Below are 12,492 nucleotides of genomic sequence, written 5' to 3'. Positions count from 1 at the left end.
TCTGAATGCCCGAATTGGGAATCTGTGTCAAAACTGTGTTAGGAATTATGTGATCCTTACTAGCTGGAAGTAAGGGAGATGGGGCATGAAGTTATTTCTAGGAGTTGGACACATACCAAGTTTAGCTCAGTTCTGGGCATCTTTGAAATACCTATACAAACTTGTTCCTACATAGTAACTTGCATCTTTGAATGAGAAAGTGCTTGCTTACAGCAACGTGCTATATGTTCTGAATGCCCGAATTGGGAATCTGTGTCAAAACTTTGTTAGGAATTATGTGATCCTTACTAGCTGGAAGTAAGGGAGATGGGGCATGAAGTTATTTCTAGGAGTTGGACGCATACCAAGTTTAGCTCAGTTCTGGGCATCTTTGAAATACCTATACAAACTTGTTCCTACATAGTAACTTGCATCATTAATGAGAATGTGCTTGCTTACAACAACGTGCTATATGTTCTGAATGCCCGAATTGGGAATCTGTGTCAAAACTTTGTTAGGAGTTATGTGATCCTTACTAGCTGGAAGTAAGGGAGATGGGGCCTGAAGTTATTTCTAGGAGTTGGACACATACCAAGTTTCGCTCAGTTCTGGGCATCTTTGAAATACCTATACAAACTTGTTGCTACATAGTAACTTGCAACTTTGAATGAGAATGTGCTTGCTTACAGCAACGTGCTATATGTTCTGAATGCCCGAATTGGGAATCTGTGTCAAAACTTTGTTAGGAATTATGTGATCCTTACTAGCTGGAAGTAAGGGAGATGGGGCATGAAGTTATTTCTAGGAGTTGGACACATACCAAGTTTAGCTCAGTTCTGGGCATCTTTGAAATACCTATACAAACTTGTTCCTACATAGTAACTTGCATCTTCGAATGAGAAAGTGCTTGCTTACAGCAACGTGCTATATGTTCTGAATGCCCGAATTGGGAATCTGTGTCAAAACTTTGTTAGGAATTATGTGATCCTTACTAGCTGGAAGTAAGGGAGATGGGGCATGAAGTTATTTCTAGGAGTTGGACACATACCAAGTTTAGCTCAGTTCTGGGCATCTTTGAAATACCTATACAAACTTGTTCCTACATAGTAACTTGCAACTTTGAATGAGAATCTGCTTGCTTGCAGCAACGTGCTATATGTTCTGAATGCCCGAATAGGGAATCTGTGTCAAAACTTTGTTAGGAATTATGTGATCCTTACTAGCTGGAAGTAAGGGAGATGGGGCATGAAGTTATTTCTAGGAGTTGGACACATACCAAGTTTAGCTCAGTTCTGGGCATCTTTGAAATACCTATACAAACTTGTTCCTACATAGTAACTTGCAACTTTGAATGAGAATGTGCTTGCTTGCAGCAACGTGCTATATGTTCTGAATGCCCGAATAGGGAATCTGTGTCAAATCTTTGTTAGGAATTATGTGATCCTTACTAGCTGGAAGTAAGGGAGATGGGGCATGAAGTTATTTCTAGGAGTTGGACACATACCAAGTTTAGCTCAGTTCTGGGCATCTTTGAAATACCTATACAAACTTGTTCCTACATAGTAACTTGCAACTTTGAATGAGAATGTGCTTGCTTGCAGCAACGTGCTATATGTTCTGAATGCCCGTATTGGGAATCTGTGTCAAAACTTTGTTAGGAATTATGTGATCCTTACTAGCTGGAAGTAAGGGAGATGGGGCATGAAGTTATTTCTAGGAGTTGGACACATACCAAGTTTAGCTCAGTTCTGGGCATCTTTGAAATACCTATACAAACTTGTTCCTACATAGTAACTTGCATCTTTGAATGAGAATGTGCTTGCTTGCAGCAACGTGCTATATGTTCTGAATGCCCAAATTGGCAATCTGTGTCAAAACTTTGTTAGGAATTATGTGATCCTTACTAGCTGGAAGTAAGGGAGATGGGGCATGAAGTTATTTCTAGGAGTTGGACACATAGCAAGTTTAGCTCAGTTCTGGGCATCTTTGAAATACCTATACAAACTTGTTCCTACATAGTAACTTGCAACTTTGAATGAGAATGTGCTTGCTTGCAGCAACGTGGTATATGTTCTGAATGCCCGAATTGGCAATCTGTGTCAAAACTTTGTTAGGAATTATGTGATCCTTACTAGCTGGAAGTAAGGGAGATGGGGCATGAAGTTATTTCTAGGAGTTGGACACATAACAAGTTTAGATCAGTTCTGGGCATCTTTGAAATACCTATACAAACTTGTTCCTACATAGTAACTTGCAACTTTGAATGAGAATGTGCTTGCTTACAGCAACGTGCTATATGTTCTGAATGCCCGATTTGGGAATCTGTGTCAAAACTTTGTTAGGAATTATGTGATCCTTACTAGCTGGAAGTAAGGGAGATGGGGCATGAAGTTATTTCTAGGAGTTGGACACATACCAAGTTTAGCTCAGTTCTGGGCATCATTTAAATACCTATACAAACTTGTTCCTACCTAGTAACTTGCAACTTTGAATGAGAATGTGCTTGCTTACAGCAACGTGCTATATGTTCTGAATGCCCGAATTGGGAATCTGTGTCAAAACTTTGTTAGGAATTATGTGATCCTTACTAGCTGGAAGTAAGGGAGATGGGGCATGAAGTTATTTCTAGGAGTTGGACACATACCAAGTTTAGCTCAGTTCTGGGCATCTTTGAAATACCTATACAAACTTGTTCCTACATAGTAACTTGCATCTTTGAATGAGAATGTGCTTGCTTACAGCAACGTGCTATATGTTCTGAATGCCCTAATTGGCAATCTGTGTCAAAACTTTGTTAGGAATTATGTGATCCTTACTAGCTGGAAGTAAGGGAGATGGGGCATGAAGTTATTTCTAGGAGTTGGACACATACCAAGTTTAGCTCAGTTCTGGGCATCTTTAAATACCTATACAAACTTGTTCCTACATAGTAACTTGCATCTTTGAATGAGAATCTGCTTGCTTACAGCAACGTGCTATATGTTCTGAATGCCCGAATTGGCAATCTGTGTCAAAACTTTGTTAGGAATTATGTGATCCTTACTAGCTGGAAGTAAGGGAGATGGGGCATGAAGTTATTTCTAGGAGTTGGACACATACCAAGTTTAGCTCAGTTCTGGGCATCTTTGAAATACCTATACAAACTTGTTCCTACCTAGTAACTTGCAACTTTGAATGAGAATGTGCTTGCTTGCAGCAACGTGCTATATGTTCTGAATGCCCGAATAGGGAATCTGTGTCAAAACTTTGTTAGGAATTATGTGATCCTTACTAGCTGGAAGTAAGTTAGATGGAGCATGAAGTTATTTCTTGGAGTTGGACACATACCAAGTTTAGCTCAGTTCTGGGCATCTTTGAAATACCTATACAAACTTGTTCCTACCTAGTAACTTGCATCTTTGAATGAGAATGTGCTTGCTTGCAGCAACGTGCTATATGTTCTGAATGCCCGAATAGGGAATCTGTGTCAAAACTTTGTTAGGAATTATGTGATCCTTACTAGCTGGAAGTAAGGGAGATGGGGCATGAAGTTATTTCTAGGAGTTGGACACATACCAAGTTTAGCTCAGTTCTGAGCATCTTTGAAATACCTATACAAACTTGTTCCTACATAGTAACTTGCATCTTTGAATGAGAATGTTCTTGCTTACAGCAACGTGCTATATGTTCTGAATGCCCGAATTGGGAATCTGTGTCAAAACTTTGTTAGGAATTATGTGATCCTTACTAGCTGGAAGTAAGGGAGATGGGGCATGAAGTTATTGCTAGGAGTTGGACACATACCAAGTTTAGCTCAGTTCTGGGCATCTTTGAAATACCTATACAAACTTGTTCCTACATAGTAACTTGCATCTTTGAATGAGAATGTGCTTGCTTACAGCAACGTGCTATATGTTCTGAATGCCCGAATTTGGAATCTGTGTCAAAACTTTGTTAGGAATTATGTGATCCTTACTAGCTGGAAGTAAGGGAGATGGGGGCATGAAGTTATTTCTAGGAGTTGGACACATACCAAGTTTAGCTCAGTTCTGGGCATCTTTGAAATACCTATACAAACTTGTTCCTACATAGTAACTTGCATCTTTGAATGAGAATGTGCTTGCTTACAGCAACGTGCTATATGTTCTGAATGCCCGAATTGGGAATCTGTGTCAAAACTTTGTTAGGAATTATGTGATCCTTACTAGCTGGAAGTAAGGGAGATGGGGCATGAAGTTATTTCTAGGAGTTGGACACATAGCAAGTTTAGCTCAGTTCTGGGCATCTTTGAAATACCTATACAAACTTGTTCCTACATAGTAACTTGCATCTTTGAATGAGAATCTGCTTGCTTACAGCAACGTGCTATATGTTCTGAATGCCCGAATTGGGAATCTGTGTCAAAACTTTGTTAGGAATTATGTGATCCTTACTAGCTGGAAGTAAGGGAGATGGGGCATGAAGTTATTTCTAGGAGTTGGACACATAGCAAGTTTAGCTCAGTTCTGGGCATCTTTGAAATACCTATACAAACTTGTTCCTACATAGTAACTTGCATCTTTGAATGAGAATCTGCTTGCTTACAGCAACGTGCTATATGTTCTGAATGCCCGAATTGGGAATCTGTGTCAAAACTTTGTTAGGAATTATGTGATCCTTACTAGCTGGAAGTAAGGGAGATGGGGCATGAAGTTATTTCTAGGAGTTGGACACATAGCAAGTTTAGCTCAGTTCTGGGCATCTTTGAAATACCTATACAAACTTGTTCCTACATAGTAACTTACAACTTTGAATGAGAATGTGCTTGCTTACAGCAACGTGCTATATGTTCTGAATGCCCGAATTGGGAATCTGTGTCAAAACTTTGTTAGGAATTATGTGATCCTTACTAGCTGGAAGTAAGGGAGATGGGGCATGAAGTTATTTCTAGGAGTTGGACACATACCAAGTTTAGCTCAGTTCTGGGCATCTTTGAAATACCTATACAAACTTGTTCCTACATAGTAACTTGCATCTTTGAATGAGAATGTGCTTGCTTGCAGCAACGTGCTATATGTTCTGAATGCCCGAATTGGGAATCTGTGTCAAAACTTTGTTAGGAATTATGTGATCCTTACTAGCTGGAAGTAAGGGAGATGGGGCATGAAGTTATTTCTAGGAGTTGGACACATACCAAGTTTAGCTCAGTTCTGGGCATCTTTGAAATACCTATACAAACTTGTTCCTACATAGTAACTTGCAACTTTGAATGAGAATGTGCTTGCTTGCAGCAACGTGCTATATGTTCTGAATGCCCGAATTGGGAATCTGTGTCAAAACTTTGTTAGGAATTATGTGATCCTTACTAGCTGGAAGTAAGGGAGATGGGGCATGAAGTTATTTCTAGGAGTTGGACACATACCAAGTTTAGCTCAGTTCTGGGCATCTTTGAAATACCTATACAAACTTGTTCCTACATAGTAACTTGCAACTTTGAATGAGAATGTGCTTGCTTGCAGTAACGTGGTATATGTTCTGAATGCCCGAATTGGCAATCTGTGTCAAAACTTTGTTAGGAATTATGTGATCCTTACTAGCTGGAAGTAAGGGAGATGGGGCATGAAGTTATTTCTAGGAGTTGGACACATACCAAGTTTAGATCAGTTCTGGGCATCTTTGAAATACCTATACAAACTTGTTCCTACATAGTAACTTGCAACTTTGAATGAGAATGTGCTTGCTTACAGCAACGTGCTATATGTTCTGAATGCCCGAATTGGGAATCTGTGTCAAAACTTTGTTAGGAATTATGTGATCCTTACTAGCTGGAAGTAAGGGAGATGGGGCATGAAGTTATTTCTAGGAGTTGGACACATACCAAGTTTAGCTCAGTTCTGGGCATCTTTGAAATACCTATACAAACTTGTTCCTACATAGTAACTTGCATCTTTGAATGAGAATCTGCTTGCTTACAGCAACGTGCTATATGTTCTGAATGCCCGAATTGGGAATCTGTGTCAAAACTTTGTTAGGAATTATGTGATCCTTACTAGCTGGAAGTAAGGGAGATGGGGCATGAAGTTATTTCTAGGAGTTGGACACATACCAAGTTTAGCTCAGTTCTGGGCATCTTTGAAATACCTATACAAACTTGTTCCTACATAGTAACTTGCATCTTTGAATGAGAATCTGCTTGCTTACAGCAACGTGCTATATGTTCTGAATGCCCGAATTGGGAATCTGTGTCAAAACTTTGTTAGGAATTATGTGATCCTTACTAGCTGGAAGTAAGGGAGATGGGGCATGAAGTTATTTCTAGGAGTTGGACACATAGCAAGTTTAGCTCAGTTCTGGGCATCTTTGAAATACCTATACAAACTTGTTCCTACATAGTAACTTGCAACTTTGAATGAGAATGTGCTTGCTTACAGCAACGTGCTATATGTTCTGAATGCCCGAATTGGGAATCTGTGTCAAAACTTTGTTAGGAATTATGTGATCGTTACTAGCTGGAAGTAAGGGAGATGGGGCATGAAGTTATTTCTAGGAGTTGGACACATACCAAGTTTAGCTCAGTTCTGGGCATCTTTGAAATACCTATACAAACTTGTTCCTACATAGTAACTTGCATCTTTGAATGAGAATGTGCTTGCTTGCAGCAACGTGCTATATGTTCTGAATGCCCGAATTGGGAATCTGTGTCAAAACTTTGTTAGGAATTATGTGATCCTTACTAGCTGGAAGTAAGGGAGATGGGGCATGAAGTTATTTCTAGGAGTTGGACACATACCAAGTTTAGCTCAGTTCTGGGCATCTTTGAAATACCTATACAAACTTGTTCCTACATAGTAACTTGCAACTTTGAATGAGAATGTGCTTGCTTGCAGCAACGTGCTATATGTTCTGAATGCCCGAATTGGGAATCTGTGTCAAAACTTTGTTAGGAATTATGTGATCCTTACTAGCTGGAAGTAAGGGAGATGGGGCATGAAGTTATTTCTAGGAGTTGGACACATACCAAGTTTAGCTCAGTTCTGGGCATCTTTGAAATACCTATACAAACTTGTTCCTACATAGTAACTTGCAACTTTGAATGAGAATGTGCTTGCTTGCAGCAACGTGGTATATGTTCTGAATGCCCGAATTGGCAATCTGTGTCAAAACTTTGTTAGGAATTATGTGATCCTTACTAGCTGGAAGTAAGGGAGATGGGGCATGAAGTTATTTCTAGGAGTTGGACACATAACAAGTTTAGATCAGTTCTGGGCATCTTTGAAATACCTATACAAACTTGTTCCTACATAGTAACTTGCAACTTTGAATGAGAATGTGCTTGCTTACAGCAACGTGCTATATGTTCTGAATGCCCGATTTGGGAATCTGTGTCAAAACTTTGTTAGGAATTATGTGATCCTTACTAGCTGGAAGTAAGGGAGATGGGGCATGAAGTTATTTCTAGGAGTTGGACACATACCAAGTTTAGCTCAGTTCTGGGCATCATTTAAATACCTATACAAACTTGTTCCTACCTAGTAACTTGCAACTTTGAATGAGAATGTGCTTGCTTACAGCAACGTGCTATATGTTCTGAATGCCCGAATTGGGAATCTGTGTCAAAACTTTGTTAGGAATTATGTGATCCTTACTAGCTGGAAGTAAGGGAGATGGGGCATGAAGTTATTTCTAGGAGTTGGACACATACCAAGTTTAGCTCAGTTCTGGGCATCTTTGAAATACCTATACAAACTTGTTCCTACATAGTAACTTGCATCTTTGAATGAGAATGTGCTTGCTTACAGCAACGTGCTATATGTTCTGAATGCCCGAATTGGCAATCTGTGTCAAAACTTTGTTAGGAATTATGTGATCCTTACTAGCTGGAAGTAAGGGAGATGGGGCATGAAGTTATTTCTAGGAGTTGGACACATACCAAGTTTAGCTCAGTTCTGGGCATCTTTGAAATACCTATACAAACTTGTTCCTACATAGTAACTTGCATCTTTGAATGAGAATCTGCTTGCTTACAGCAACGTGCTATATGTTCTGAATGCCCGAATTGGCAATCTGTGTCAAAACTTTGTTAGGAATTATGTGATCCTTACTAGCTGGAAGTAAGGGAGATGGGGCATGAAGTTATTTCTAGGAGTTGGACACATACCAAGTTTAGCTCAGTTCTGGGCATCTTTGAAATACCTATACAAACTTGTTCCTACCTAGTAACTTGCAACTTTGAATGAGAATGTGCTTGCTTGCAGCAACGTGCTATATGTTCTGAATGCCCGAATAGGGAATCTGTGTCAAAACTTTGTTAGGAATTATGTGATCCTTACTAGCTGGAAGTAAGTTAGATGGAGCATGAAGTTATTTCTTGGAGTTGGACACATACCAAGTTTAGCTCAGTTCTGGGCATCTTTGAAATACCTATACAAACTTGTTCCTACCTAGTAACTTGCATCTTTGAATGAGAATGTGCTTGCTTGCAGCAACGTGCTATATGTTCTGAATGCCCGAATAGGGAATCTGTGTCAAAACTTTGTTAGGAATTATGTGATCCTTACTAGCTGGAAGTAAGGGAGATGGGGCATGAAGTTATTTCTAGGAGTTGGACACATACCAAGTTTAGCTCAGTTCTGAGCATCTTTGAAATACCTATACAAACTTGTTCCTACATAGTAACTTGCATCTTTGAATGAGAATGTTCTTGCTTACAGCAACGTGCTATATGTTCTGAATGCCCGAATTGGCAATCTGTGTCAAAACTTTGTTAGGAATTATGTGATCCTTACTAGCTGGAAGTAAGGGAGATGGGGCATGAAGTTATTGCTAGGAGTTGGACACATACCAAGTTTAGCTCAGTTCTGGGCATCTTTGAAATACCTATACAAACTTGTTCCTACATAGTAACTTGCATCTTTGAATGAGAATGTGCTTGCTTACAGCAACGTGCTATATGTTCTGAATGCCCGAATTTGGAATCTGTGTCAAAACTTTGTTAGGAATTATGTGATCCTTACTAGCTGGAAGTAAGGGAGATGGGGGCATGAAGTTATTTCTAGGAGTTGGACACATACCAAGTTTAGCTCAGTTCTGGGCATCTTTGAAATACCTATACAAACTTGTTCCTACATAGTAACTTGCATCTTTGAATGAGAATGTGCTTGCTTACAGCAACGTGCTATATGTTCTGAATGCCCGAATTGGGAATCTGTGTCAAAACTTTGTTAGGAATTATGTGATCCTTACTAGCTGGAAGTAAGGGAGATGGGGCATGAAGTTATTTCTAGGAGTTGGACACATAGCAAGTTTAGCTCAGTTCTGGGCATCTTTGAAATACCTATACAAACTTGTTCCTACATAGTAACTTGCATCTTTGAATGAGAATCTGCTTGCTTACAGCAACGTGCTATATGTTCTGAATGCCCGAATTGGGAATCTGTGTCAAAACTTTGTTAGGAATTATGTGATCCTTACTAGCTGGAAGTAAGGGAGATGGGGCATGAAGTTATTTCTAGGAGTTGGACACATAGCAAGTTTAGCTCAGTTCTGGGCATCTTTGAAATACCTATACAAACTTGTTCCTACATAGTAACTTGCATCTTTGAATGAGAATCTGCTTGCTTACAGCAACGTGCTATATGTTCTGAATGCCCGAATTGGGAATCTGTGTCAAAACTTTGTTAGGAATTATGTGATCCTTACTAGCTGGAAGTAAGGGAGATGGGGCATGAAGTTATTTCTAGGAGTTGGACACATAGCAAGTTTAGCTCAGTTCTGGGCATCTTTGAAATACCTATACAAACTTGTTCCTACATAGTAACTTGCATCTTTGAATGAGAATCTGCTTGCTTACAGCAACGTGCTATATGTTCTGAATGCCCGAATTGGGAATCTGTGTCAAAACTTTGTTAGGAATTATGTGATCCTTACTAGCTGGAAGTAAGGGAGATGGGGCATGAAGTTATTTCTAGGAGTTGGACACATAGCAAGTTTAGCTCAGTTCTGGGCATCTTTGAAATACCTATACAAACTTGTTCCTACATAGTAACTTGCAACTTTGAATGAGAATGTGCTTGCTTACAGCAACGTGCTATATGTTCTGAATGCCCGAATTGGGAATCTGTGTCAAAACTTTGTTAGGAATTATGTGATCCTTACTAGCTGGAAGTAAGGGAGATGGGGCATGAAGTTATTTCTAGGAGTTGGACACATACCAAGTTTAGCTCAGTTCTGGGCATCTTTGAAATACCTATACAAACTTGTTCCTACATAGTAACTTGCATCTTTGAATGAGAATCTGCTTGCTTGCAGCAACGTGCTATATGTTCTGAATGCCCGAATTGGCAATCTGTGTCAAAACTTTGTTAGGAATTATGTGATCCTTACTAGCTGGAAGTAAGGGAGATGGGGCATGAAGTTATTTCTAGGAGTTGGACACATACCAAGTTTAGCTCAGTTCTGGGCATCTTTGAAATACCTATACAAACTTGTTCCTACATAGTAACTTGCAACTTTGAATGAGAATGTGCTTGCTTGCAGCAACGTGCTATATGTTCTGAATGCCCGGATTGGGAATCTGTGTCAAAACTTTGTTAGGAATTATGTGATCCGTACTAGCTGGAAGTAAGGCAGATGGGGCATGAAGTTATTTCTAGGAGTTGGACACATACCAAGTTTAGCTCAGTTCTGGGCATCTTTGAAATACCTATACAAACTTGTTCCTACATAGTAACTTGCAACTTTGAATGAGAATGTGCTTGCTTGCAGCAACGTGGTATATGTTCTGAATGCCCGAATTGGCAATCTGTGTCAAAACTTTGTTAGGAATTATGTGATCCTTACTAGCTGGAAGTAAGGGAGATGGGGCATGAAGTTATTTCTAGGAGTTGGACACATACCAAGTTTAGCTCAGTTCTGGGCATCTTTGAAATACCTATACAAACTTGTTCCTACATAGTAACTTGCAACTTTGAATGAGAATGTTCTTGCTTACAGCAACGTGCTATATGTTCTGAATGCCCGAATTGGCAATCTGTGTCAAAACTTTGTTAGGAATTATGTGATCCTTACTAGCTGGAAGTAAGGGAGATGGGGCATGAAGTTATTGCTAGGAGTTGGACACATACCAAGTTTAGCTCAGTTCTGGGCATCTTTGAAATACCTATACAAACTTGTTCCTACATAGTAACTTGCATCTTTGAATGAGAATGTGCTTGCTTACAGCAACGTGCTATATGTTCTGAATGCCCGAATTTGGAATCTGTGTCAAAACTTTGTTAGGAATTATGTGATCCTTACTAGCTGGAAGTAAGGGAGATGGGGGCATGAAGTTATTTCTAGGAGTTGGACACATACCAAGTTTAGCTCAGTTCTGGGCATCTTTGAAATACCTATACAAACTTGTTCCTACATAGTAACTTGCATCTTTGAATGAGAATCTGCTTGCTTAGAGCAACGTGCTATATGTTCTGAATGCCCGAATTGGGAATCTGTGTCAAAACTTTGTTAGGAATTATGTGATCCTTACTAGCTGGAAGTAAGGGAGATGGGGCATGAAGTTATTTCTAGGAGTTGGACACATAGCAAGTTTAGCTCAGTTCTGGGCATCTTTGAAATACCTATACAAACTTGTTCCTACATAGTAACTTGCATCTTTGAATGAGAATCTGCTTGCTTACAGCAACGTGCTATATGTTCTGAATGCCCGAATTGGGAATCTGTGTCAAAACTTTGTTAGGAATTATGTGATCCTTACTAGCTGGAAGTAAGGGAGATGGGGCATGAAGTTATTTCTAGGAGTTGGACACATAGCAAGTTTAGCTCAGTTCTGGGCATCTTTGAAATACCTATACAAACTTGTTCCTACATAGTAACTTGCATCTTTGAATGAGAATCTGCTTGCTTACAGCAACGTGCTATATGTTCTGAATGCCCGAATTGGGAATCTGTGTCAAAACTTTGTTAGGAATTATGTGATCCTTACTAGCTGGAAGTAAGGGAGATGGGGCATGAAGTTATTTCTAGGAGTTGGACACATAGCAAGTTTAGCTCAGTTCTGGGCATCTTTGAAATACCTATACAAACTTGTTCCTACATAGTAACTTGCATCTTTGAATGAGAATGTGCTTGCTTGCAGCAACGTGCTATATGTTCTGAATGCCCGAATTGGGAATCTGTGTCAAAACTTTCTTAGGAATTATGTGATCCGTACTAGCTGGAAGTAAGGCAGATGGGGCATGAAGTTATTTCTAGGAGTTGGACACATACCAAGTTTAGCTCAGTTCTGGGCATCTTTGAAATACCTATACAAACTTGTTCCTACATAGTAACTTGCAACTTTGAATGAGAATGTGCTTGCTTGCAGCAACGTGCTATATGTTCTGAATGCCCGGATTGGGAATCTGTGTCAAAACTTTCTTAGGAATTATGTGATCCGTACTAGCTGGAAGTAAGGCAGATGGGGCATGAAGTTATTTCTAGGAGTTGGACACATACCAAGTTTAGCTCAGTTCTGGGCATCTTTGAAATACCTATACAAACTTGTTCCTACATAGTAAC

This window comes from Diceros bicornis, chromosome 25 (genome assembly GCF_020826845.1).
Source record: "Diceros bicornis minor isolate mBicDic1 chromosome 25, mDicBic1.mat.cur, whole genome shotgun sequence".
Lineage (NCBI taxonomy): Eukaryota > Metazoa > Chordata > Mammalia > Perissodactyla > Rhinocerotidae > Diceros > Diceros bicornis.
Note: the sequence above shows the minus strand (reverse complement) of the source record.